The following is a 26066-nucleotide window of genomic DNA, read 5'->3' as shown; positions in this document are numbered from 1 at the left end:
CCCTGAGGGAAAAAAAAAAAGCAGTCAGTCTGGATTCCAGGACCAGCATAACAAAAAGCACAAAATCTGATGGGGATAAATTTCCATTGATTGTGCTGAGTAGACACTGGAGACCTCTAGTCAGGAGCAAAGGGCGGCAGGAGTCAAAAGGCAAGATTTTTTGTTTTTGTTTTTTTTAGTTTTTAAAAAACTAAAAAGCTTTTTTCAGTCTGCCTTTATCTTTCCCTTGATTGCCCCTTACCAGAAATGAGCAGAACAGCTCGTATCTTTGTCAGCAGGATGAAATCAGGACAGCACAGAAGGCCTACGAGGGGAGAGTTCATGAACACTGGTATGAACAGACTACCCTGAGGTCATTCACTCGTCTCAGTCCTTCTCCTCTCAGAAAACACTATAGAATGGCGGTGAATTACGATACAAGGAAACCACCTCTTAAAACCTCTAAGAGTTTAAAAAACAAACCCTGATCAGAAGCGGCCTAACGCAGTAGTAGCCAACAGAAAAGCCTAACAGCAATTCAATGCCAGGTGGCTGTGTGACCCGAGATCAAGCCCCTCCTCTCTTAAACTCACTCAGACCAACACAAACGAAGGTCTGGCTGTTGGCCATTCCCTAATCCATATTATTAGACTAAGTGGATAATATTCCTTCCCAAAGAATTATTAGCTTACTAGCTAAAATAAGTATTTGGAGCAAGCCATAAAACGGTTATAAAAGACACATAATACACCAAACAACCCAACCACTAATGCAGAATTAGTGGATTAGATGCTCCAGGAATGAAGAGACCGAGGGGGGATATTGAGTAGTATGAACTCAGAAGAATCTAGGGAAAAGAATCAAGTGGAGGGACCTCCCTAATGCTCCAGTGGCTAAGACTCCACATGTCCGATACAGGGGGCCCAGCTTTGATCCCTGGTTGAGAAAGTAGATCCCTAGAGCCACAACTAAAGATTCTGCATGCCACGATAGAAGATCCTGAGTGCCATAACTAGGAACCGGAGTAGCCAAGTTAAAATAAGTTTTTTTTTTTTTTTAAAGATAATCTTAGAAAAAAGAATCAAAGGGAAATACTGAGTATGAAAAGAAGACATCAAGATAATAGGAGTTTCAGAAGGAAGGGAAAAAACAAAGTTTCAAAAAAACAACAAACATGTTAAGAAACAATGAGAATAAATTTCCCAGAATTAAAGACAGAAGTGAAGATTTAAGCATGTCAAGAGCCAAACATGTAAGAAAAAAGCTCATTCCTACAAATATTGAGTGTGAAAGTGCAAATGTTTAGTTGCTCAGTCATGCCTGACTCTGAGACTCCACGGACTGTAGCCCGCCAGGCTCCTCTGTCCCAGTGTTCCCAGACAAGAACACTGGAGTGGGCTGTCATGCCCTTCTCCAGGGGTTCTTCCCAATCCAAGGATCAAACCCAGATCTCCTGCACTGCAGGAGGATTTTTTACTGTCTGAGCCATCAGAAATATTAAGAATACTGTGTGAGTTGATAGTACTTTTAAAAGTTTACATGTAACGCAGAAATATCACTTTTGGAAATCCAGAAGTAATCTCGAGTAATTCAGGAAAAAAAACAACCCTATATGCCAAAAAAATGTTTCATTGCAATACTTACTACAGTAAGAGGGAAACTCCCAGATACAACCTAAATTACCTAACAACCAGGCAATAATTCATGGTTTAAGGATATATTTATAGCCATCGTCATAGTGTTGAAAAGAGGGTATGTTTAACAAATTTTACTATTTGAGCGGGATCTAAAAAATCCAAACAACATGAGAAGTTTACATTAAAACTACTATGAGCATTTAATTTTCTAATTATTAAAACTTAAAAGTTTGCTTTTAAAAATCTGATAAGTTTGGTAGCTTGTGTTTTGATAATGTCTAGACTTCATCAAGAAACAGCCAATAACAATTATATTTCAGATAGAATTTACAGAAACATTAGCTTCTGGAAGTATTTATGGTATATTTATACTAAAGGAGAGTATAATATAGCTACTTTTTATTGCACAGGAGTAGCTTATGGCAGCTTTTGGACTTTATAACTAATAAAATACTGTATGGAAAATTTCAACATCTATCCTGCCAAAGAAAGTACTTGGTCTTATTTCTACTAAGTGCTTTATAGTTTTATCATTTTCATTAGCTCGGCTCCACACGAGACTACTGCCTGCCTTGGATTTCTGGAAGGCTGCCCCAATTCTTCTCTCCCAGGCCTTGTTGCCAGGGTTGCAGCTGCACAACCAATTCTTATTAAAATGTAAGTCTTTGAAATGCAGGTCTATGGAAAGGGACATAAAGGATTTCATTATCTTTTCTCAAAACTCACAGCGAGGATTACACCCCCACCCTTTCCAAGCCATTCCACTACTTAGCAGCCTTCTCCATCAACTCACACACCAAATGTAACAAATGCAGCAGCTGTTTTAAATAACTCAAATAACTCATAAAGGAGTAGAACTGCATAATAAAGAACTTAATGTCTAGCAAAAAATACTTTCAAATGACTTCAAATACATATGATGTATAATAATTATTTCAAAGTGACTTCCAGTGAGTATGATGTCATTATATAGCTGGATACTCACACAATGTGAGTAATAACACTTCTAAACACTACTACTAAATAATTCTAAAGGACAAACATTTGCAAGACAATACACACTTATGTGATGATAATTTCAGAAACTTCAAATTAAGAAAAAAACTGCAAGTAATTTACTCAAATTGTAAAATATCTTATTAGCTCTTAATTTTGTTGTAGAACTACTCATGCCTCTAAAATTTTCTTGTAAAAGAAGAAAAAACCTGAAGAACAATTTACACTATTTTTCCTTTTCTTACTAGAATAGAATCTCATGTACTTTTGTGCTCTGGATAAAATCCCCTGCTTAAACACTGCTTAACTGTACTTTTAAAAGACAATTTATGACTAAATTCATCTTATGAGAAAAGTTAACACAAGACTGTCAAGATCATGAAGGTAAAACTAGTTTCAGTGGAAAGTATTAAAGTGGTTAGATAGTCTGTTGCAAAGTAAAATTGAGGTTTCTTTTAAAATTAAAATGTAACATTTTTAATACTGATACACCATTGGGATTCTTATAACATGCAGAACCTTCAAATTTTAACTGTATTAGAGAAAAGAAGTAAAGTTAGCAAAATTCATTGGGGTTAATTAATATAGCTAGTCTGTTCCCTGGGTGTTTCATTCCTGGTTAAACAGAAGAAAAAAATAGGGAAGACAGAGAGAGGGAGGCAGAGACCTTTGAGGATCTCATTATACAACACAGACCTGAAGTTACAGCAATAAATCACACTGGAAGAAAAGAAAAAAAGTTCTAAAAAGTGACCACATGTTGCATATTTGATGACTGAACTGAAATTAAGTACATTATATAATGATTTTAAACTTGTTAAAAGTACTGCCTGAGATCAATTCATGTCCATTTTCATGGCTACTATCAAAAAAATTAAACAGTATCAGCGTTGAGGATGCGAAAAAACTGGAAGGAACCCTTGTGCACTGTTTGTTAGTAAAATGGGACTGCAAGGAGACCCAACCAGTCCATTCTGAAGGAGATCAGCCCTGGGATTTCTTTGGAAGGAATGATGCTGAAGCTGAAACTCCAGTACTTTGGTCACCTCATGTGAAGAGTTGGCTCGTTGGAAAAGATTCTGATGCTGGGAGGGATTGGGGGCAAGAGGAGAAGGGGACGACAGAGGATGAGATGGCTGGACGGCATCACCAACTCGATGGACATGAGTCTAGTGAACTCCGGGAGTTGGTGATGGACAGGGAGGCCTGGCGTGCTGCGATTCATGGGGTCGCAGAGTCGGACACGACTGAGTGACTGGACTGAACTGAAAGTAGTGCAGCTCCTATGGTAAACAATATGGAGGTTCCTCAAAAATGTAGAAGTAACTCTATTGTATGACGCAGCACTCCCACGTCCGGCCATGTACTCAGAAGAACCGAGGGCAGGATCGGGAAGAGAATCTGTACACCCATGTTGTTAGCAGCGCGACTCACGTAAGACAAGCGGCAGCATCAAGGCCAATGTCTTTGAGCCAATGAACAGATAAACAAAATGCGATATATACACAAAGTATTATCATGATACATACATACAGTAGAGTCTTAAAAAGGAGGAAATCCTATCACATGGATGGACGAGGCTTGAGGATATTACGCTAGGTGAAATAAACCAGTCATAAAAAGACAGATGCCATATGATTCCACTTACATGACGTGTAAAATAGTCAGAGTTGTTTTGTTTTCTTTTCGGCCATACTGCGTGCATGGCTTGTAGGATCTTAGCTCTCTGACCAGGGACTGAACCCAGGCCCAAGCTAAAATAGTCAAATTCACAGAAAACGGAGCAGAATGGTAGTTACCATGGGCTGGCAAGAGGAGGAAAAAGGGAGTTGTTTAATGGTTACAGAGTTTCAGCTTTGCAAGATGAAACAGTTACGGAGATGTGTTTCTCAACAATGTGACTATACTTGGCATTACTCAACTACACACTTAAAACTAAGCTGGTAAATTCTATGCTACATGTTTTTTACCACAATAAAAAACATTTTTAAAGTAATTGGAGGTCTCACCCTTACAGATTTTCATGAGTTAGTAAAGATGAAAAATGGAATGAACTTTTTTTTAAACTAAGTACCTCATATTAATCTGGAGTTTTGCTTGTTTTGGTCAGGTATGTAGGTAATATATCATCATGGTGTAAAAAAAGGAAACAAAAGTAAATCATGAAAACTAAATTTTCTTCTCATCATTATCCCTAGCCACAAAATTCTCTTCCCAAGACACAGCTGCCAATATTAGCTTCTGCTATAAGCCCTTCACAGAAATTCTAATGATATACAAGAATATAAATTTTTTCCTTTAAAAAATATTTTCATGAGACCAAATACATTATTTGTCACCTTGCTTTGTCATTCAACTCTGTATCTTGGAAATCAGGCAGTTTCAGAAACTTAAAAAAAAACTGCCTCTCTCACTTTTGAAAGGCTGTATTTTATCTTACAGGTGTAACCCACTTTCAACAGGTGGGAAGTTGTGTTGTTCCTAATTTTTTACAACTACAATCATGCTGCAAGAAATTATCTTGTACATTCACAAATGTGGGATATGAGACAGTGGGATTTATCGCTAGGATAAATTCAAGGAGTGAAACTGAAGAATCAAAGGGTCTGTTTATATATTTTAATTTGGGAGAGGCATTTTAAGTTTTGACAGATATTTTCCAAATCTTCTAAGAAAATGTACGTACACTCCCACTAACAACGCATCAGAGGGACTTCCCCAGTGGTCCAGTGGTTAAGAATCTGCCTTCCAATTCAAGGGACGTGGGTCAATCCCTGGAACTAATAGGCCCACATGCCACAGACTCGATGCAGCCAAAAATAAATACATTAAAAAACAAAAAAAAACAACACACTGGAACATCTGTATTACCAATCCTAAAAGGCTCCCCTAACTCCAGCATTTTAAAGGGAAAAAAACTATCTTTCTACCCTGAAGTGGAGAACTACAAAAACACACCAGTGTATCAGGTAAATATACTGAGTTCAATAAAATTAAAATCTACAATGTTGAGTAAGACTATAAGGCTTGATCTGCAGCCTAAGAAAAGCACTCATCCTAATAATCGCCAGCTAAGTCTTGGTTAGGCCTCTGCCAGTCTCACATTTCTTTCTTCAGAAATCTACTCTTATTCTATAGTTTTTGACCCAAATAGCTTTATTTATATCAGCATCATAGTTATGATTTGTAATCAAACTGATTTAACCGGCCTAAGACAGTAACTGTTTCCATTTTGGTGGACAAATCTCTTAACTCTGGGCAAGTACAGAAATCAATCAGTATTAATAGTCATGTGCTATTAAATACATCCATACGAACATTATTATTATACTTTATGCTCTATCTACTAAGATATTTGAAAGACAAGAAAATTTGATATGCTAAATTTCCAAGTTTAATTTATTAAACTTTTCAGAATTACAAATTTTAAAACGATTTGTTTGCTCTACTGACAAATCTGCCTTGTTAACTCCTTGAAGTATCTGAGGGAATCAGAGAAAAGTCAGAAGGTCTAAAGATGTTAAATAATTAGGTATGAAAGCACTGCAATATTTAAGAAGCAATACTTAGTCTTTCTTATTGGGCATTAAAACCCAATGACAATATATACAGCACTGAACTTTTTAGTGAGTTTTACAGATCAACTTTTTATTTTTTTAAGGCAACCATCTTTAAAGAGAACTACAGAAATAGAGAACCACGGGAATATGATCTTGGACAGGAAATGTCTATCTCTACCTTAAGATGAACACATTTCATTTAGTATCATTCCCTACAAGCATTTTTTAGCAAACATGTGCACTAAAAGCATTCACAAATATTAACAAATAGTAGTAATAAATGAAAATGGTATCCTGCATGACTACTCTTCAAAAAAGAAATGGATGTCTTCCATCCATAAAGCACAGAAGAGTGTATTTTCTCATGCTGCCAGAAAATACTCCTTAATCAAAACCAAAGGAGGGCTGCTTTTTTGATTTCCTCATGGAAATCACGGCCTTTACAGTAAGGACATAGGGCAATAGCTACAATAAAACCCAGCTGCTGTCAGTTCAGTTGCTCAGTAGTGTCCGACTCTTTGCAACCCCACGAACCACAGCACGCCAGGCCTCCCTGTCCAGCACCAACTCCCAGAGTCCACCCAAACCCACGTCCATTGTGTTGGTGATGCCATCCAACCATCTCATCCTCTGTCGTCCCCTTCTCCTCCCGCCTTCAATCTTTCCCAGCATCAGGGTCTTTTCCAATGAGTCAGCTCTCTGCATCAGGTGGCCAAAGTACTGGAGTTTCAGCTTCAGCATCAATCCCTCCAATGAACACCCAGGACTGATCTCCCTTAGGATGGACTGGCTGGATCTCCTTGCAGTCCAAGGGACTGTCAAGAGTCTTCTCCAACACCACACTTCAAAAGCATCAATTCTTCGGCACTCAGCTTTCTTTACAGTTCAACTCTCACATCCATACATGACCACTGGAAAAACCATAGCCTGGACTAGACGGACCTTTGTTCGCACAGTAATGTCTCTGCTTTTTAATTGCTATCTAGGTTGGTCATAACTTTCCTTCCAAGGAGTAAACATCTTTTAATATCATGGCTACAATCATGATCTGCAATGATTTTGGAGCCCAGAAAAATAAAGTCAGCCACTGTTTCCCCATCTATTTCCCATGAAGTGATGGGGCCAGATGCCATGATCTTAGTTTTCTGAATGTTGAGCTTTAAAGCTCAACTTTTTCACTCTCCTCTCACTTTCATCAAGGGGCTCTTTAGTTCTTCTTCACTTCCTGTCATAAGGGTGGTGTCATCTGCATATGTGAAGTTACTCATATTTCTCCTGGCAATCTTGATTCCAGCTTGTGCTTCTTCCAGCCCAGCGTTTCTCATGATGTACTCTGCATATAGGTTAAATAAGCAGGGTGACAATATACAGCCTTGACGAACTCCTTTACCTATTTGGAACCAGTCTGTTGTTCCATGTCCAGGTCTAACTGTTGCTTCCTGACCTGCATATAGGTTTCTCAAGAGGCAGGTCAGGTGGTCTGGTATTCCATCTCTTTCAGAATTTTCCACAGTTTATTGTGATCCACATAGTCAAAGGCTTTGGCATAGTCAATAAAGCAGAAATAGATGTTTTTCTGGAATTCTCTTCCTTTTTCCATGATCCAGCGGATGTTGGCAATTTGATCTCTGGTTCCTCTGCCTTTTCTAAAACTAGCTTAAACATCTGGAAGTTCATGGTTCACGTATTGCTGAAGCCTGGCTTGGAGAATTTTGAGCATTACTTTACTAGCGCATGAGATGAGTGCAATTGTGCGGTAGTTTGAGCATTCTTTGGCATTGCCTTTCTTTGGGACTGGAATGAAAACAGACCTTTTCCAGTCCTGTGGCCACTGCTGAGTTCTCCAAATTTGCTGACATATTGAGCGCAGCACTTTCACAGCATCATCTTTTAGGATTTGAAATAGCTCAACTGGAATTCCATCACCTCCACTATCTTTGTTCCTAGTGATGCTTCCTAAGGCCCACCTGACTTCACATTCCAGGATGCCGGGCTCTAGGTGAGTATGAGTGATCACACCTTCGTGATTATCTGGGTCGTGAAGATCTTTTTTGTGCAGTTCTTCGGTGTATTCTTGCCACCTCTTCTTAATATCTTCTGCTTCTGTTAGGTCCATACCACTTCTGTCCTTTATTGAACCCATATTTGCATGAAATGTTCCCTTGGTATCTCTAATTTCTTGAAGAGATCTCTAGTCTTTCCCATTCTATTGGTTTCCTCTGTTTCTTTGCACTGATTGCTAAAGAAGGCTTTCTTATCTCTCCTTGCTATTGTTTGGAACTCTGCATTCAAATGGGTATATCTTTCCTTTTCTCCTTTGCTTTTCCCTTCTCTTCTTTTCTCAGCTATTTGTAAGGCCTCCTCAGATAGCCATTTTGCTTTTTTGCATTTCTTTTCCTTGGGGATGGTCTTGCTCCCTGTCTCCTGTACAATGTCACGAACCTCCGTCCATACTTCTTCAGGTCCTGTGTCTATCAGATCGAGTCCCTTAAAACTATTTCTCACTTTCACTGTATAGTCATAAGGGATTTGATTTAGGTCATACCTGAATGGTCCAGTGGTTTTCCCCACTTTCTTCAATTTAAGTGTGAATTTGGCAATAAGGAGTTCATGATCTGAGCCACAGTCCGCTCCCAGTCTTGTTTTTGCTGACTGTATAAAGCTTCTCCATCTCTGGCTGCAAAGGATATAATCAATCTGATTTTGGTGTTGACCATCTGGTGATGGCCATGTGTAGTCTTCTCTCGTGGTGTGGCTTATTACATATATGTACGTTAGTTGCTAAGTGGTCCAGCAGTAGGCCTACCAAGCCTACTTACCTCAGCATGGCACTGCCGCTCGGATGGCAGTGATTTCTGGGTACTTACACCTGGACCTTAACCAAAAAACTAGAGATTTAGTATCAATTTCCATTTCCCTAAACTAGTTAATCAGACTTTCAACAATATTTTCTAGCTATAAATAAGGACGGATATATTGGCTCCCATTGCCAAAATTGAAGAGCTCATATCATTAATCTATGCCCTCATAATCACCCAAGCTCCTTCCTGATTGATATTTACAAGTTATAGGAGAAACTTGGAGCCATTCAGAGGCATTGTTTAAATGAATATTCTATTGAAACTTTGCAGCTTTATCATTTTCTATAATGTACACATTTCTTCATTCTTTCACATTTGGTGAGCAAATTATTCCTCGTGTGTGTGTGCGTGTGTGTAATTCCTAAAACCACCTGACAGTTTCAAGTAGGCTAGTACCCTATAGCAAGGTGCTATCAAGTCAGAATGAAAATTATAGGATGAGAAATCAGTCACATGAACAAAAAAATCAGAAAACCACAATTTAATATTAAACATGTATTTTCTGGATTTTTTTCCCTCGGTAAAATTAACATAACATTTCCCTATCACTAACGAAAACATGCTATCATGATGCCTCACTAATTAGATAATCATAAAAATTAACTTATTCAACATATATTCGTTGAGCTCCTATTATATGCTAGGCTCACATATTCAAAAAACAATATGTAAATATAAGTCAGCAAATTATAAAGTATAGTAAACATATTTTTAAATGCATACTAATAAATTTACCAAAGATATAAGTTTAAAGACTACCAGAGATTAAAATGGAAACACAGGGTAAGTAGATAGAAATAACTGAACTTTTAATTTTGAGCAATTATGACATGGCAACAATTAACACTTTGAAATATGGCCCTTACAGATGTTAAAACAGAATTTTTAAAAATTCTTAATAAAATGGAAGTAAATTGATCTCTTTAACATTTCATTTATAAAGAAAACCGAAAGGCTGGCTTCATGCTCAGTGGTGAACACTGTAGACGTTCCAATTAATGTAATGTTTTGTGAAACATCAGAGGCATTAGATTAATGAACAAGACAAGATGCTCATTGTAATCACAATGTTCTATGAGTTCCAGCCAATGCAGCTGGTAAGCAAACCACGAAAGATATAAAATCTGGAAAGGATAAAGCAAATTATGTTTCGTTACAAATAAGGATTGCACTCTCAGAAATTCTAAGTGAATTTAATTAATGGATGAAATTTATCAAAAAGTAGTAATCTTCCTAATGTTAGCAATACATAAATTTAAGCTGTAATAACACACTAAAGAGGCAGTAGAGCTGTGGTTAAGGACACAGACCTCAGAGTTAAGCAGATATGAGTTGAAATCTCAACTCTACTACTTCCTAGCTGAAGTCACCTAATGCCTTCAATTTTCTCAAGTGTTAAAATGAATGTAATTTATCAAACAGTTAAGGTAATGCTGAAAAGTACACCAAGCCTGTCATTTAATGAAAGACATTATTTGTATTATCAATAATAGAAAGCTACGTGTCCCTTCCATAAACAAAAGAGGTATTACATTAAACATACACGAACCTTTCTGAAATCTAAAAAAGCACAAAATTTCAAACTATATCTGGCCCCAAGATTTGGAATAAAGGATTGTCCTGTAAGATTCTCATGTCTTCTTACGAAAAAAACCAATAACAACATACTACCTTTTAAAAAAGTCAACCAAAACCCTGGTTCTGCACAACTGTTTTACAGTTCCAGAGGAGTCAAGGGTTCAGCAGGCGTCTCCCCCAAAGAGCTAAATCAGTATGGATGATGGCTACTCCTTTTCCTCTAGGACCAAACCACAGTTAGGAACCTACTCATCAGGAGGGTTGTTCCGATACTGTCAGCCTCTTTCTGTCACATTAAGCTCCACCAGCAATGGTACAGATTACATATTTGTTTACTACCTTAACTCTTGTACTTAACACCTGAAAAAAATCAAAAAAAGGACTGCACTATCTGCCACCTTGCACACCTGTATCAGAGACTTGCCTAATTCACAATTCAAGTCTTAGCAAGTCCTTTGAGTTATCATTATATGATATAGAAAAGGTTATAATAAAGATGTATATGCATTGTTGTATATGTTCCAATACTTTGGCTACCTGATGCGAAGAACTGACTCACTGGAAAAGACCCTGATGCTGGGAAAGACTGAAGGCAGGAGAAGCAGGGGACAACAGAGGATGAGATGGTTGGATGGCATCACTGACTCCATGGACATGAGTTTGAGCAAGCGCCAGGAGTTGATGATGGTCAGGGAAGCCTGGCATGTTGCAGTCAACAGGGTCACAAAGAGTCCAAACTGAACTGAACTGAACTGATGCTATGACGCTTTGGGACTTATTGGCTCATGTAACTGAATGAAGTCTAGGAATACCATCTGGAAATGGAAATGGCCACCCTCTCCAGTACTCTTGCCTGGAAAATTCCATGGACTGAGGAGCCTCGTAGGCTACAGTCCACGGGGTCACAAAGAGCCAGACATGACTGAGCAACTTCACTTATACCATCTTTAGGGAAGAACTGCTTCAGCATCTCAACAAAGGTGATCAGGGTGTGTTTCTGCTCTATCTCCTCCTTCCCTGTTGGCTTCTTACTCAACTGACTTTCCTTTTATGGTTGGAAGATAGTTGCCGGGCTGAAATTCAGCAGGAAAAAAAGTATCTTGATCCCAGTATTTCTAGCAAATGCCGAAGATCATTCTGATTGATTTAGATCATATGTCTGCCATGACTGCCAGAGGTTAGAACACGTTTCATTCCTACATGAAATAAAGTACCTTGGTGATCTGAACTTATTCTGCTGAATAATGACATTGCTGAATTAAAAATAATGGTTCAAGCACATTATTCAACTTTCCCTATCTTCTTAAAAAGTTATTATCCCCCATTTAATCACAGAACAACAATAAAAAAGTAAATTCTTCCCTGAATATAAATCATTTTGAAGGATTCAGAATGTATTAGCAGATTACAACAAAGGTTTATGATATTCCTTAACAAAGCTGAAAACAAAACTAGATTTTCAGGAAGAAAACAAGTTTCTTATTTCACTTTTTCAAGATTATAATAGCAGAATCTAAAGAAAACAACTACATGGATATCTTGAGTTAGAGGAGGAGGAAAGGTGGTTTTAACAAGTTTTAAAATAGAATCATCTTGGGGCTTCCCTGGGTCCAGTGGTTAAAATTCCACTTCAACTGCAGGAGGCACACATTTGTTCCCTGGTTGGGGAACTGAGATCCTGCCTGCCACCAGAAGCAGCCAGAAAATTTAAAAATATAATAAATTTAAAATAGAATCAGCTAAATACTCCATCCTGTGACTCAAGGCTCCTCAAAGACACTAGATCATCATCAACCCTCCTTCCTCAATCTCTGTACACAAAACCAGGTCCTAAGAACAGAACAGAGATGCACACGTCAGGAAGTCTTTTTGTCAATGTGCATTGCAAAGCCAAACGCAAATTATTCCTCATTTATGACGTTCTTACTATTTCTCATTCCTATAATTAGCAGAGAAAACAGAATGTAAACGATTCCATCTATACTGACAGAGAAGATAGCAAAACCTATGGGATTAAAAGCCAATTTTCAAACATACAAGAGAGCAGCTGATTTTCATGGCAAAGTTGAATAAAAACAAACAGCAAATTGAGTAGAACTAACTACCTGAAAATGTGTTACACACAAGTCATCTTAAATCAGAAGCCAAACTTCACTAGAGAAAAGCAGCGTGGTTAAAGAAACGTGCATAAAAAGAACATAATGATTTAAATCTATGAACTGATGTTCCAAATTCTCTACTGTTCAAATAATTTAGCTCAGTTAAATGTACAATGATGACTTTTTTAAGAAGACATAAATGTGTCACACACATCAGGGACATAAACACAGTCCTTGACATCACAAAGCTTATAATGTGCTACGAAGGCAATACACACAAACATTACTAGACAGTTCAGAACATAATGAAGTATAAATGCCAGTGGGTAAAAAGAAAGAGGGGAGTCAATGAACTGGGATGATTTCCACAGCAAGTAACAGAAAATCTAAGAGCAAAACTGCTTAAACAGTAAGACAGTGTACTGTGTCACATAATAAATGAATCTACCGTGAAGACTAGTGAATGTGAAGGAACAGTGAATGTGGCCCAGTTCTGCTGCTGCTGCTGCTAAGTCGCTTCAGTCGTGTCCAACTCTGCGCGACCCCATGGACTGCAGCCTACCAGGCTCCTCCATCCATGGGATTCTCCAGGCAAGAACACTGGAGTGGGTTGCTATTTCCTTCCCCAGGCCCAGTTCTACTTCTCTGTAATTCTCTTACCTCTGCCCTTCTTTAGGTAAGGGAATAACCCTTCAGGCTGGTAGCACAAGAGCTACAACAGTTTCAGAGGTCACATTCAAATAAAACAAGCTCTGGAGGAGGGACCACTTCTTTTCCTTTTTCTCAAAAGCAAGAAAACCTTTCCCAATAGCTTCTCTCTGACTTTCCTTTTATTTCCCATTGGCCAAAACTGGATCTCATGCCCAGTCCTTTGGAACAATCACTTCCAACGGCAATGAGACCTACATAAAGAAGATTAGACTGGATGCTGTAACTATGACGACCATCTCTTTAAAGATGGCTAAACAGATCAAGGAAGACAAGCCTTGGAAGATGGTATGATATGGACTGGTGGAAAAAAAAAATGACAGAAAATACATAGGCAAAGGAAGGGATGTGTCTAACTGAAGAAGAAAGTCGAATTGCAAACATACATTAAACACACTGTTGCTGCTGCTAAGTCGCATCAGTCGTGTCCGACTCTGTGCGACCCCATAGACGGCAGCTCACCAGGCTCTGCGGTCCCTGGGATTCTCCAGGCAAGAACACTGGAGTGGGTTGCCATTTCCTTCTCCAACGCATGAAAGTGAAAAGTGAAAGTGAAGTCGCTCAGTCGTGTCTGACTCTTCACGACCCCATGGACTGCAGCCCACTAGACTCCTCCGTCCATGGGATTCTCCAGGCAAGAGTTACTGGAGTGGGGTGCCATTGCCTTCTCCGAAAAATCGGTAAAGAATTCTCTTAAACCATGCTGGAGTCATTTTCTGTAACACAAAAATTAGCTTACTATTCGACAGTTGGTAAATGCTAAGCATGCAGGAGGAGTAGTCCTCTCTTTATGGGAAGGATTTAGATTAATCACCAGTGGGGATAGTCAGACTCACCACTCACTCCTTTCAAAAGAGCTATCTCTGGGTTGAGAACATTCCGTATTACGCATACAGATGACTGCAGACTCACTGTCAGTGTTGTTCCTTGATGGTTTCTGCTCATTTGGGTTCGAGGTTTTACTCAAAAATCCACACACTCACAGCTGGTCCTATCTGCAAATGAAAGCATGCAATTAGGAGGCAAAAAGCTGCCGAGAGCAATTCCTTCCTCCCCCACCCACCTATGATTAACTGATCCACAAGAAAACCGAATTTAAACACCAGATTCACTAAGTCAAGCAATTCCTTCCTCCCCCACCCACCTATGATTAACTGATCCACAAGAAAACCGAATTTAAACACCAGATTCACTAAGTCCAATGTTCAAACTAAGCAACTTATACTTCAAAGGGTGTAATGTAGTTATTACAGTTACCACCCTTTCCCATCATGTAAATTTATTGTAGTGTCCACAATATACCAGGTGCAACTCTTGTGTGCCGGGTGGAATCCAATACACATTTGTGTTTGGTGGCGGCACACAGGCTGGCTTACACAGGGTGCTAAAAGAGAGCTGCCGACATTCATAAATTAGACGACTTCACATAAAAATCAAATTATCTGACCTCTCTTGGAGGAAAAAAGAAAAAAGGCCAGAAGATCTGGCAATACTGGGCCCACTTTCCCACCTGGTAATAATCTGCTGGAGCTGATCAGCAGCTAATCTTTCAGATGGGACATGGGTTTTGCAGTTCTCCATACATGTCATCACTCTCTTCTATCATAATCCAGCTCACAGTTATCTGTCTGAAGTCTGCTGGCATCTGAACTTGCAAACTCTGCTATGTATTTATAATAGCTCATGGGAAATATTTATTACTATCAAAGACAAATCTGTTTTTCTGCCTTGTGGATACAATACAGCACAAGAAAAACCACGTTGGCTCGGGAATCAGAGGTCGCTAGGTTTGAGATCTAATTCTGCAAGTAACTATTTATGTGACCTCAGGTCTATTTTTAACCTAAAGTATGTATTTCTTCATTTATAGTCCTCCAGATAAGCATATAAGCACTTAAAAGAGTCAACAAACAACAGGTCTAAAATCTAACATGTCCAGACTGAACTGGTAAATCCACTGCTGTCTGACAGTCTTTCTCATTTCAGTAAACTGGCCTGGAATCCTTGCAGTTTCGGTTCCAGACTCAAACCTCCAAGTCTTTATCATATACTCTCCCTCATCCTCCCAAAATCATTGAAGTGGTTGATTCTCTAGATACATAGTCTGAACAGATTCTAAGAGTCTCATAAAAACCATAAAAACAAACAGCAATTCCTCCCTCAGAATCAATTACCTTCTTCAAACTGCCTATAAATTCAACTATTTAAATAATGATAGCTTGAAATTTCTTACTCCTTGGAAGGAAAGTTATGACCAACCTAAAGAGCATATTGAAAAACAGAGACATTATTTTGCCAACAAAGGTCCATCTAGTCAAGGCTATGGTTTTTCCTGTGGTCATGTATGGATGTGAGAGTTGGACTGTGAAGTGCCGAAGAATTGATGCTTTTGAACTGTGGTGTTGGAGAAGACTCTTGAGAGTCCCTTGGACTGCAAGGAGATCCAAGCAGTCCATTCTAAAGGAGATTAGCCCTGGGATTTCTTTGGAAGGAATGATGCTAAAGCTGAAACTCCAGGACTTTGGACACCTCATGCGAAGAGTTGACTCACTGGAAAAGACTCTGATGCTGGGAGGGATTGGGGGCAGGAGGAGAAGGGGACGACAGAGGATGAGATGGCTGGATGGCATCACCAACTCAATGGACATGAGTCTGAGTGAACTCCGGGAGTTGGTGATGGACAGGGAGGCCTGGCGTGCTGCAATTCATGGGGCCTCAAAGAGTCGGACACAACTGAGCGACTGAACTGAACTTTCAAGGTCCCATATAATAAAGAATATTTAGTATTTTATAAAAAGAAAATACTGGGGATGCTACATATCAAAGTGACACATTACATTTTATAAGCTTATAGTGAAGCAAAGTCACTCAGTCGTGTCTGACTCTGCGACCCTATGGACTGTAGCCTACCAGGCTCCTCCGTCCATGGAATTTTCCAGGCAAGAGTCCTGGAGCGGGTTGCCATTTCCTTCTCCAGAGGATCTTCCCAAACCAGGGATTGAACCCAGGTCCCCGCACTGCAGGCAGACACTACCATCTGAGCCACCAGGGAAGCTAAGCTAAGCTGACAATTAACTGGGTCATTATGCTTAATTTGAATAATTAAGAAATCAGAAAGATGACTAGAACTAATGGAATGAGTTTAGCAAGGTTACGGGATACAAAATCAATACTCAAAAATCAATTCTTTTCTATAGAACATTTGTTCACTTACTCTATACCCCAGCCATTACATTCCTAGGTATTTATCTAAGAAAAATTAAAGTGTACGTCTACAAAGCAGCTTTATTTTTAAGTGCCAAAAACTAGAAACAACTCATCTTTCCACCAACAGATGAGTAAATAAACAAAATATAAAGCCATTCAATGTAATACCACTTGCAGTAAAAAATATTATACATTCATTCACATGAATGGATCTCAAAATTATTATGCTGAGAAGCCAAGAGTATACTGTATAGAATCCATTTATATAAAATTCCAGAACCACAAGAGATAGAAAGCAGTTCGGCTGACTGCCTGGGAACAGGCAGGGTATGTGGCCAAGAGAAGAGGAAAGGCCTACAAACAGCTTTTGCTGGAGATATTTTTATTACATTGAGTGTGGTGACAGTTTCATAGAGTGTGTGTGTGTGTGTGTGTGTGTGTGTGTGTGTGTGTGTGTGTGTGTACATATATATAAATTAACCAAATGGCATACTTTCAATATATGTAATTAATTTTAAGATAAAGTAATTCATCACAAGTTAGTCATTGGTAGCAAGACTGATTAATATGAAAAATAGAACCCTTTTAATGCATTAAGTTTGAAAATCATGGCCACAGGTACACCTGAAACTAACACAACATTGTTAATCAACTACACTCCAATAGGAAACTTTACATTTTTTTTAGAAAGACTAAAAAAGAAAGAAAAATTTATGGCCACAATCTTTTCTCTCTTCAGAAAATAACTCTTTCAAAAGTATAATATCTAATGCATGTAAATCAACTAAGTTAGAACACATCCTCACACTGAACATAAAAAAAAACTCAAAATGACTTAAAAACTTAAATATGAGACACCAAAAACTTCTAGAAGAGAAGAGAGGGAAAACATTCTCTGACATAAATCATACCAATATTCTCTTAGGTCAGTCTCCCAAGGCAATAGAAATAAAAGCAAACTAAATAAGCGGGACCTAATCAAGCTTATAAGCTTTTGCACAGCATAAACAAAACAAAAAGACAATCTACAAACTGGGAGAAAATACTTGCAAATGATGCGATGGTTGAGGGCTTAATTTCCAAAATATATAAACAGCTCATACAACTCAACAACAAAAGAAACAAACAACTCAAGAAAAGAAGGACAGGTCTAAACAGACATTTCTCCAAAGACATACAGATGGCCAACAGGCACTGGGAAAGATGCTCAACACTGCTGATCATTAGAGAAATGCAACCCAAATTACAATGAGATATCACCTCACACCAGTCAGAATGGCCATCGTTAGAAATTCTACCATTAAAAGATGTTGGCAAGGGTGCTGAGAAGAGGGAACCTTTCTACACTTTTGGTAGAAATGTAAATAAGTGCAGTCACTGTGAAAACCAGTACAGAGGTTCCTTGAAAAACTAGAAGCAGAACTACCATATGATCCAGCAATCCCATTCCTGAGCGTGCATCCAGACCCGTGTTCACAGCAGCACTACTCCCAGCAGCCAAGACACTGAAACAGTCTAACGTCCACTGACAGGCAAGCAGATAAAGACGATGTGGTATGTGTATACAATGGAATACTACCTAGCCACAAAAAGGAACAAGATGTCATATGCAGCAACGTGGATGGACCCAGAGACCATCATACTGAGCAAAGGAAGTCACAGAAACACAAATACCAAATGATAGCACTTACATGGGGAATCTAAAATACACGTGAACATATCAAAGAAACAGACAGACTCAGTTACAGAGAACAGCCTAGTGGTTACCAAGAGGCAGGAGGGATGGGAGAGGGAAGGACTGGGAGTTCGAATCAGCAGACACCAACTATCATATATAGAATAAACAATGAGGTCCGACTGTACAGCACACGGAACTATATTCAATGTCCTGTGTAAGTCATAATGGAAAAGAATATGAAAACGTATATGTGTGTAACTGAACCACAGAGAAATCAGCACAGCAGAAATCAGCACAACATTGTAAATCAACTACACTTCAATAAGAAAGAAAATAGATCCTGAGTCAAACTGAGTCAAACTGTCAAAGTTTGAATTCTGGCTTTGCCACTTATTAGATGTGTTGACTTCCGGCAAGTTATTCACCATGCCTCACTTTGCTAAACTGTAAAACAGGCTATAATTCATAAGGCAATTTTGCAGTCTCAATTAGGTTAATACATGTAAAGTGCTTGAAACACGGTCTGGCACAAAGTAAGCCCTCAGGAATGTGGACATCAGAGGGGAATGGAGTTTAACACATGATACAACATTACAAGAGTAATTTTCCTAGCAAGTCACAGGACATTTTAAAATACATGTACAGATTCGCAGCAACTGCAGTATGACACAGTGTTTAATAAGAGTTTACCTGTTTTTGTTTATGGTTAGTATTAAGCCATTTCATTATTTTCAATTTTTGACTGCCATAGAGAACTGCAGCAAAATATTTTAGTTTCATGAGAAAGTTCCATCAACTATAAATGAAGACAAGGCCACTTCAGAGAATTCTTGTAAGAATGAAATAACACGTATCAAGTGTTTATACACTTGGCACACGGTAGCTCCAAACTGATACTATCTCATTATGCTATTATTGTATACAGGCCCATATATATAATATGTATATACTGTATAGGCACATTACAACTAGAGCATTACTAATCATCCAGTCCTTATTTGCTTAGATCGTCCCAGTTTGCACAGGTTTTCACAAAGTAATTATTAAAAGCCACTCCCCTTTCTATCACAGTATGTCCCAGTTTAAGATGATAAACTACCTCAGTACGTACCAGTTTAGATGATACATTATATGATCACCCTAACATGTAACTAAAATACTTTCAACATTTTCCCTCTATCTAGATCTTCATCCTCTTAATATGCCCTTATTCCCTTTTTAGGGGCATTAGCTCTTTGGTATTCAAAGCACCATCCACTTTCCAAACACACACACACACACACTCACACACTCACACACACAATCTCTGGCTCTCATCTCTTTATATTCAGTTCAGTCACTCAGTCGTGTCCAACTCTTTGCGACCCCATGAATTGCAGCACACCAGGCCTCCCTGTCCATCACCAACTCCCGGAGTTTACCCAAACTCATGTCCATCGAGTCGGTGATGCTATCCAGCCAACTCATCCTCTGTCATCCCCTTCTCCTGCCCCCAATCCCTCCCAGCATCAGAGTCTTTTCCAATGAGTCAATTCTTTGCATGAGGTGGCTAAAGTACTGGAGTTTCAGCTTTAGCATCATTCTTTTTATTAGCCCTTTGCTATTCAAAGCACCATCCGCTTTCCACACACATACACATACACACACACACTCACTTACTCAGGCTCTCATCTCCTTATCCGAGTGACTGGTGACCTCAGTGCTTCAAGTCCCGCTCCCTCTCATACACCTCAGCAAGGTCACACTTTCCAAAACCAATCTTTTTGAAATTCCTATCTGTTCTTCTGATCTGAATTCCAGATTCAAACTTAGGGACCTGGGATTTCCCTGGCAATCCAGTGGTTAATACTCTGTGCTTCCACTGCAGGGGTGGGGGTTCAATCCCTGGTCAGGGAAGTTAAGAACCCACATGCCAAGCTGTATGGCCAAAAAAAAATTTTTTTAATTAAAAAAAAAAACAAACAAACCTAGGAACCTAAAAACACCACCAAAGTATTAAAACTTTAGCACTCTTTAGGGATATATGCATTTTAACTCCTAGAGAGATGATACCTTAATCCAAAGTAAAGAATGTTTGCTGCTGCTGCTACTGCTGCTAAGTCACTTCAGTCGTGTCCGACTCTGTGCGACCCCATAGATGGCAGCCCACCAGGCTCCCCCGTCCCTGGGATTCTCCAGGCAAGAACACTGGAGTGGGTTGCCATTTCCTTCTCCAATGCAGGCAAGTGAAAAGTGAAAGTGAAGTCGCTCAGTCGTGTCCGACTCTTCTAGACCCCATGGACTGCAGCCCACCAGGCTCCTCCATCCATGGGATTTTCCAGGCAAGAGTACTGGAGTGGGGTGCCATTGCCTTTTCCAAGAGAATGTTTAATAACATGAATTTCAGTTACTGTGACAGGTGAGTAGGGAAGATCATTTGAGGACCATTTTCTTTCCACAAATCAAAAAATTTAGGTGGGTTTCTACGAAATAAGCATGTCACAAGTCTGGATTTCCTCCTTTGCGGGTTCCCAAATAATCCAAAGACACCAAAGGCTGCAGCTCAAATACTAGACAACAGTTCTTGAGGGCTCTGGCAAGTGCCCTCCTTCTTTCATGCTACCAACGCTCCCCTGGTCATTTCAGTCACTCCTGAGTTCAACTACTATTTAGATACTGATGCAAGTCCTATCTCCAGCCCAGAGCCCTGCAGCTCACATACCCAGCTGCGTACAGCACTTCACCTCTGCCTCTAGCTTCACTGAACTCTACTTCCTCCCCGCCAGTCCTCTACTGCATTCCTATTCAGCTCCCCCATCTACCCAGTTCCCCACACCAAAAACAAGGGTATTTATTATCCTTGCCTCCTGCCCTTCATTCTCTCCCTCCATAGCCAAGTAACCATATTCTCTCAACTATTTTTCTAACCTGTTTCTTCTCAACCCCAAAACCACTAGTCAAGGTCTGGGTACCACCACTATGTCTAAAAAGTTCATAATAATTGCAAACTGATCTCCTGGTTGCCTGTCTCAGTCCCTCCAATTCATTCCCATTTCAGCTAGAACAATCCTTCTAAAATCAATGTCTGATTGTGTTTTTTTCCTACCTTAATACACCCTTTAATGATTCACCATTATCCTTAAGAACAGTTCAGTTCCTTAATATGATTTCCAAGGGCCTTTATGATTTGGTCCCCATTTTTGTCTTCAACCTCATTTACTGCCTCTTCACTTCATAACTGTGCATTCAACCATTCTCAATTTCTTTTTGCTTCTCAAAAACACTAGGCTCGCTCACTCTCTTGCTTCTGGAGCATCATACTTACTTACTACCTCTGCAGGACATACTCTTCAGAAATTGACATGGCCATCACTTCCTTTAGGAAGGCTTCTCCAACCCTCTAAACCTATGATGGGCACTCTTCCCATGTATCATGTGGACACTTACTCTGCAGAATTTATCAATTCTGGCTGTACCTCCAGGGAGGGAGGTGTTACTTAGGCCCAGAATTTCAGATATAGAAGTTTGGGAATATGCCATCCTGTTTTGGGTGCCACATCTTCAGAGACATTACTAAACTAGAATGCATCCAGAGAAGAGAAAGCAGGATGGCAAAGAGTCTGAAAACTATGCCACATAAGAGAGTTAGCCTAGCAAAAAGCACAGGGAAAGATATGACAGCCTTCAAATAATCGTGGGTCTTAGTATACAGCATGTGAAGAGAGAAAAAAAGACTTACTGTGGGTTGATTGTCAAAGAAGATGGATCAAGAGCCATTAACGTACAAGTTTCAGAGAGGCCTCCAAAAGATACTGGGTTGTCTAGAAAAGTAGTGAATTCACAGTCACTAGAAGTTTTATAGATCAGGGACACTAAAAATATTCCTACATTTGAAAGAATGTCAGACTAGACGATATCTAAAGACCAAACGAATCCTCAAGATTTTAAGACACCTAAATTCATAAAATATTTAAAACATGACTAGGTAGCAACTGAATTTAAAGTACATTACTTAGCCCGCCCAAATAAGAATAACTTTCTAAGATGTGAGATTTAACTGCCTGTTTCATAAAAAAAAAATCAGAGGAATTATTAATCATAAAAATAACTATATTGTTTTTCTTCATTAATGAACTTTTTAAAGGAAAATTCAATTACAATGAAAGAAAGGAGAGTCTCCTTTCTCTTTCGACTCTGTGAAAAAAGAGAGACACCCCTCAATGCCAATTTGTCAATTTGTTTATATACAACACATTTCTCCAAGGGTAAAACAGCATCTAAAAAGGCTTATTTGGGACATACTAACTTTTAAAAAGATTTTGGAGGCTAACAAATATTTGGTTTCTGATTTATACATGGGAAAGAGCAAAAAGGCAAGGGAGAATTTTAAAAGGTTTCCTAATGTTTCACACAAGTGTAATGGCTATGGGCACAAGAAAAACTACTAAGAACGGGGGAGAGGGTGTTTGTCCTTTCTGAAAAGGAAGCTATTTTTGCATGAGTGAGAATAAAAACACAAAAAAGAATATAAGGTATTTATCCTCATGGTATGACTTAAAAAAAAAAGCACATAAAATGTCTAAACTAGTAACTCACTGTCATGTTTAACTCATTACTACTTATAATCTCCATACTCTTTTACCAAATAGGAGAAAAAATTTATTTTCATTAAAACATCAGCTTCAATAAATATGTTGCACTCTTAAGCATGATGAGATTTTTTTATTTCTCTCCATGAGAACAACTTTACAGTAAGAGTAAAATAAACTGTAAAACATTATCTCTCTGTACAACTTTCCAAAACACTTCTGCATATAAGAAAGGCTGTACGTGGAGGCAACCTACCCTGGGAAAGACTGCTATGGGTTGGATTTTGTCCCATTCTCTGTCTAAGCTCGCTCCCCCCCCCCACCTCAAATATGCTGAAGTCCTAACCCCCAGGACCTCTGAATGTGACCTTATTTGGAAACAGGGTTGTTAGTGATGTAATACTGGAGTAGGGTGGGCCCCTAAATCCAGTATGATCAGTGTCATTATGAGAAGCTGGCCTTGTGAAGAAAACAAGACATACTAACAGAAAAACCACACGCTGACATCAGAGGCTGAATTATGCAACTGCAAGCCTGGGGAACACCAAAGATTGCCAGCAACCCACCAGAGGTTAGGGCAAGGCAAGGAAGGGTTCTCCGACAGGTTTCAAGAAAAACAGGGCCCAGCTGACACCTTCATTTTTGACCTCCAGCCTCCAAAATGGCGAGAGAACAAGCTTCTGTGGTACTTCACTGTGGAAACTCCAGGAAATAAACACACCTTCCATTTGATTAGAAGAGTGAAAAAAGTCAAGAGAAATCTCAATGTTACAGTCATAATCACTGTAACTCATTACCCAACTAAAACAGGACTTGGCCTTCCTTTCCAACAGTCACCGTCAGCACGGTCTCCAGCTCATCACAGAAGTGAGCACACGTTTCTATTCACTACCCCATTTACTCACCATCTAGGAGAGGGCTGTCCGGGCCACTAGGGTTTACAAGTGTGTGTGTTTCCATTGTCTTCTATTTGGACAGTTTTCCACGTACTTACTTTACATCTTAATCACTTATTTTGACTAGACGGTACAAATACATAGTAAAATGGGACATAACGTGTTTCACCCTTATTCTCCTGTCCACAAAACACCCTTCATTCCCAAGATGACCATTAATTGGTTATGTATCTTTCCTCTGAGATTCCATTCATTTAGAAAAATATATCATGAACCTGACAGACATCAGGGTAACATATTCTGTGCATTATTCTGCACCTTGGTTTTATTGCTTCATGAATGTGCCGATCATTCTGTATATGTAGGACTTAAATTATTTGCTGAGTATTCCACTATATAGATGCATAACACATTTAACCAGTGTCATAGAGATGGATATCTAGATTGCCGCCACTATTTCCAATATTAATCACAAGTGATCCTGTCATGGCTATCTCTTTATTATCTTCCCACTGAGTCCCTTCTTTGCTGCCCTATTTAAAATGGCATTCCCTATTCCCTAGCCTGGCTCTCCTTATCTTGCTCCCATGCTTTCCTTTTTCCTCATAGTGCTTTAATTTTTGTTTGGCATTATACATGCATTATATATAATGTATGTATTAAATATAACTCATTTTCATCACTAACCAGAATGTAGGGCCTTATGAAGATACATATTTTTATTTTAGTTTGCAGCTGAACACCTAATACCTGAGTGACTCGCACACAGCTAAAGCAGTTAAGTGTTTATTGAATAACTGAATGTTTTTATTTAAGCCCACGTAAGATAACACAGTGCTCACTTTGGGAGCACATATACCAAAAAAAAAAGAAAACACTACATAACTAAAAAGTACATCTTCCCTTCAAGGCAAAATAAGTCACAGTTCCCAAACTGATCAGTAACTTGTCCTCTTTATCTTGTATTAATTTTCCATTGTGTCAAATGAAATTGTTACATTTTAGTTTGATTCAGATTTGATGTACCCTGTGACTTAACTTAACTTAACTGAGCCTACTTAACTTAACTTAACTGAGCCTACTTGACCAAGCATAATGTTTTCTGCTCCTTCAGAATATTAACCCAAATAGCAGGTGCTTAATTGAGTCTGCTTCGCTATATGCAGTGGCCCTCCTACACTGACAATATCATTAACATGCAATTTCTTCTACCAGCTGTGCTTTTTCAGAGAGTGACTCAGTATGGTATTATTTCTGGTAAATGCAGAGGGGGCTGAAATCTCAACTTATCTTGAGAAAGTCAGAACATATTTAATTTGCCCCAACTGACTTAATATGGAATGAAGATGTGATAAATCGCATCACTGTCTTGCAGAGAAGGACACGAGGGACTAAAAGTACAAATTGTTCATTGAGAACTGAAAGTGGCGGGGGCGGGGGCGCGGGAGACTTTAAAGAAAAATAACAACAAATGGAAAATAGATTCTTACCCATTTTCAGATTAAAATCTGACAAGCCTGCTGCTTGTACTATAAAAATCTCTCTAAAGGTTCAACTGTTCAATATACAACTTTGTAAGTATATATATTATTATTATTTACTACGAAAATCTCCATTTGAAAGAAGACTGGCAACCAATAGTTTATTTCAAGAGAATGCAGCTGACTGGTTTCCTAACAACTTTAATTCCACACATTTCTGCACAAATACAACCAACCATGTCTGCAACCAAGAGCCAAATAACCCCTAAATCTAGCAAAGCAATCATTAGGAAGGTTAATGGGTATTGGGTCATGTTTATTACAATAGCAGCACTTTGAAAAGTTCTTTATGCTTAAGAGCAGAAGGGGAAACATGATATATGAAACTGCAAGGTAACTTAGATGTAAATGACAATCTTGATCTTATATGTATTCTGAAAATTGGATTTCTGAAAAATAATTCACATATTTTAAAAAACAATTATGGCCATATAACAATAACTTGAGACTTTTTTGATGAGAAAAAGGAGTGTATTGGATTGCTTATGAAGGCTTTCCCAACACCCAAAAGTTTTCATGCTAAACATTCCCTTCTAATATGTTTAAGGTTTTCTTTTTTTATACTCATCTCTGGAAAATCAAAAATTCATCCTGCTGTCCAGTGTGAGGTAGAGATCCAGTTTCCTTTTTTCTTCTCCTAATTTTTATGTTTTAGCATCTCTTCCATGAGGTTCTGATTACTATGTTCATTGCTCCATGAACCACTGTAAAAACTACTCTGTCTCATCATAAAGGTCAATTATAAATTTGTCCAAGCT

At 38.8% G+C, this 26066-nt stretch overlaps 1 protein-coding gene across 7 annotated transcripts in view; it reads right to left on the bottom strand.

The window, feature by feature from the left end:
- The window catches only part of CDC42SE2 (CDC42 small effector 2), a 119039-nt gene that overhangs the window by 72964 nt on the left and 20009 nt on the right, over positions 1-26066 (bottom strand). For 3 of the 7 annotated variants that reach the window (XR_003511900.1, XM_027547047.1, XM_027547050.1), the window contains one exon: positions 14255-14413. The exons of 1 other annotated variant lie outside the window; for it this stretch is intronic. The gene's annotated coding sequence lies outside the window, so the exon portion shown is untranslated. Of the gene's footprint in view, positions 1-14254; positions 14414-22021; positions 22104-26066 lie in introns of all 7 variants that reach the window. 3 more of the 7 variants (XM_027547048.1, XM_027547049.1, XM_027547051.1) reach the window with 2 other exon arrangements.

This window comes from Bos indicus x Bos taurus, chromosome 7 (assembly GCF_003369695.1).
Source record: "Bos indicus x Bos taurus breed Angus x Brahman F1 hybrid chromosome 7, Bos_hybrid_MaternalHap_v2.0, whole genome shotgun sequence".
NCBI classification, from domain to species: domain Eukaryota; kingdom Metazoa; phylum Chordata; class Mammalia; order Artiodactyla; family Bovidae; genus Bos; species Bos indicus x Bos taurus.
Note: the sequence above shows the minus strand (reverse complement) of the source record. Positions and strands in the feature narration are given on the sequence as shown.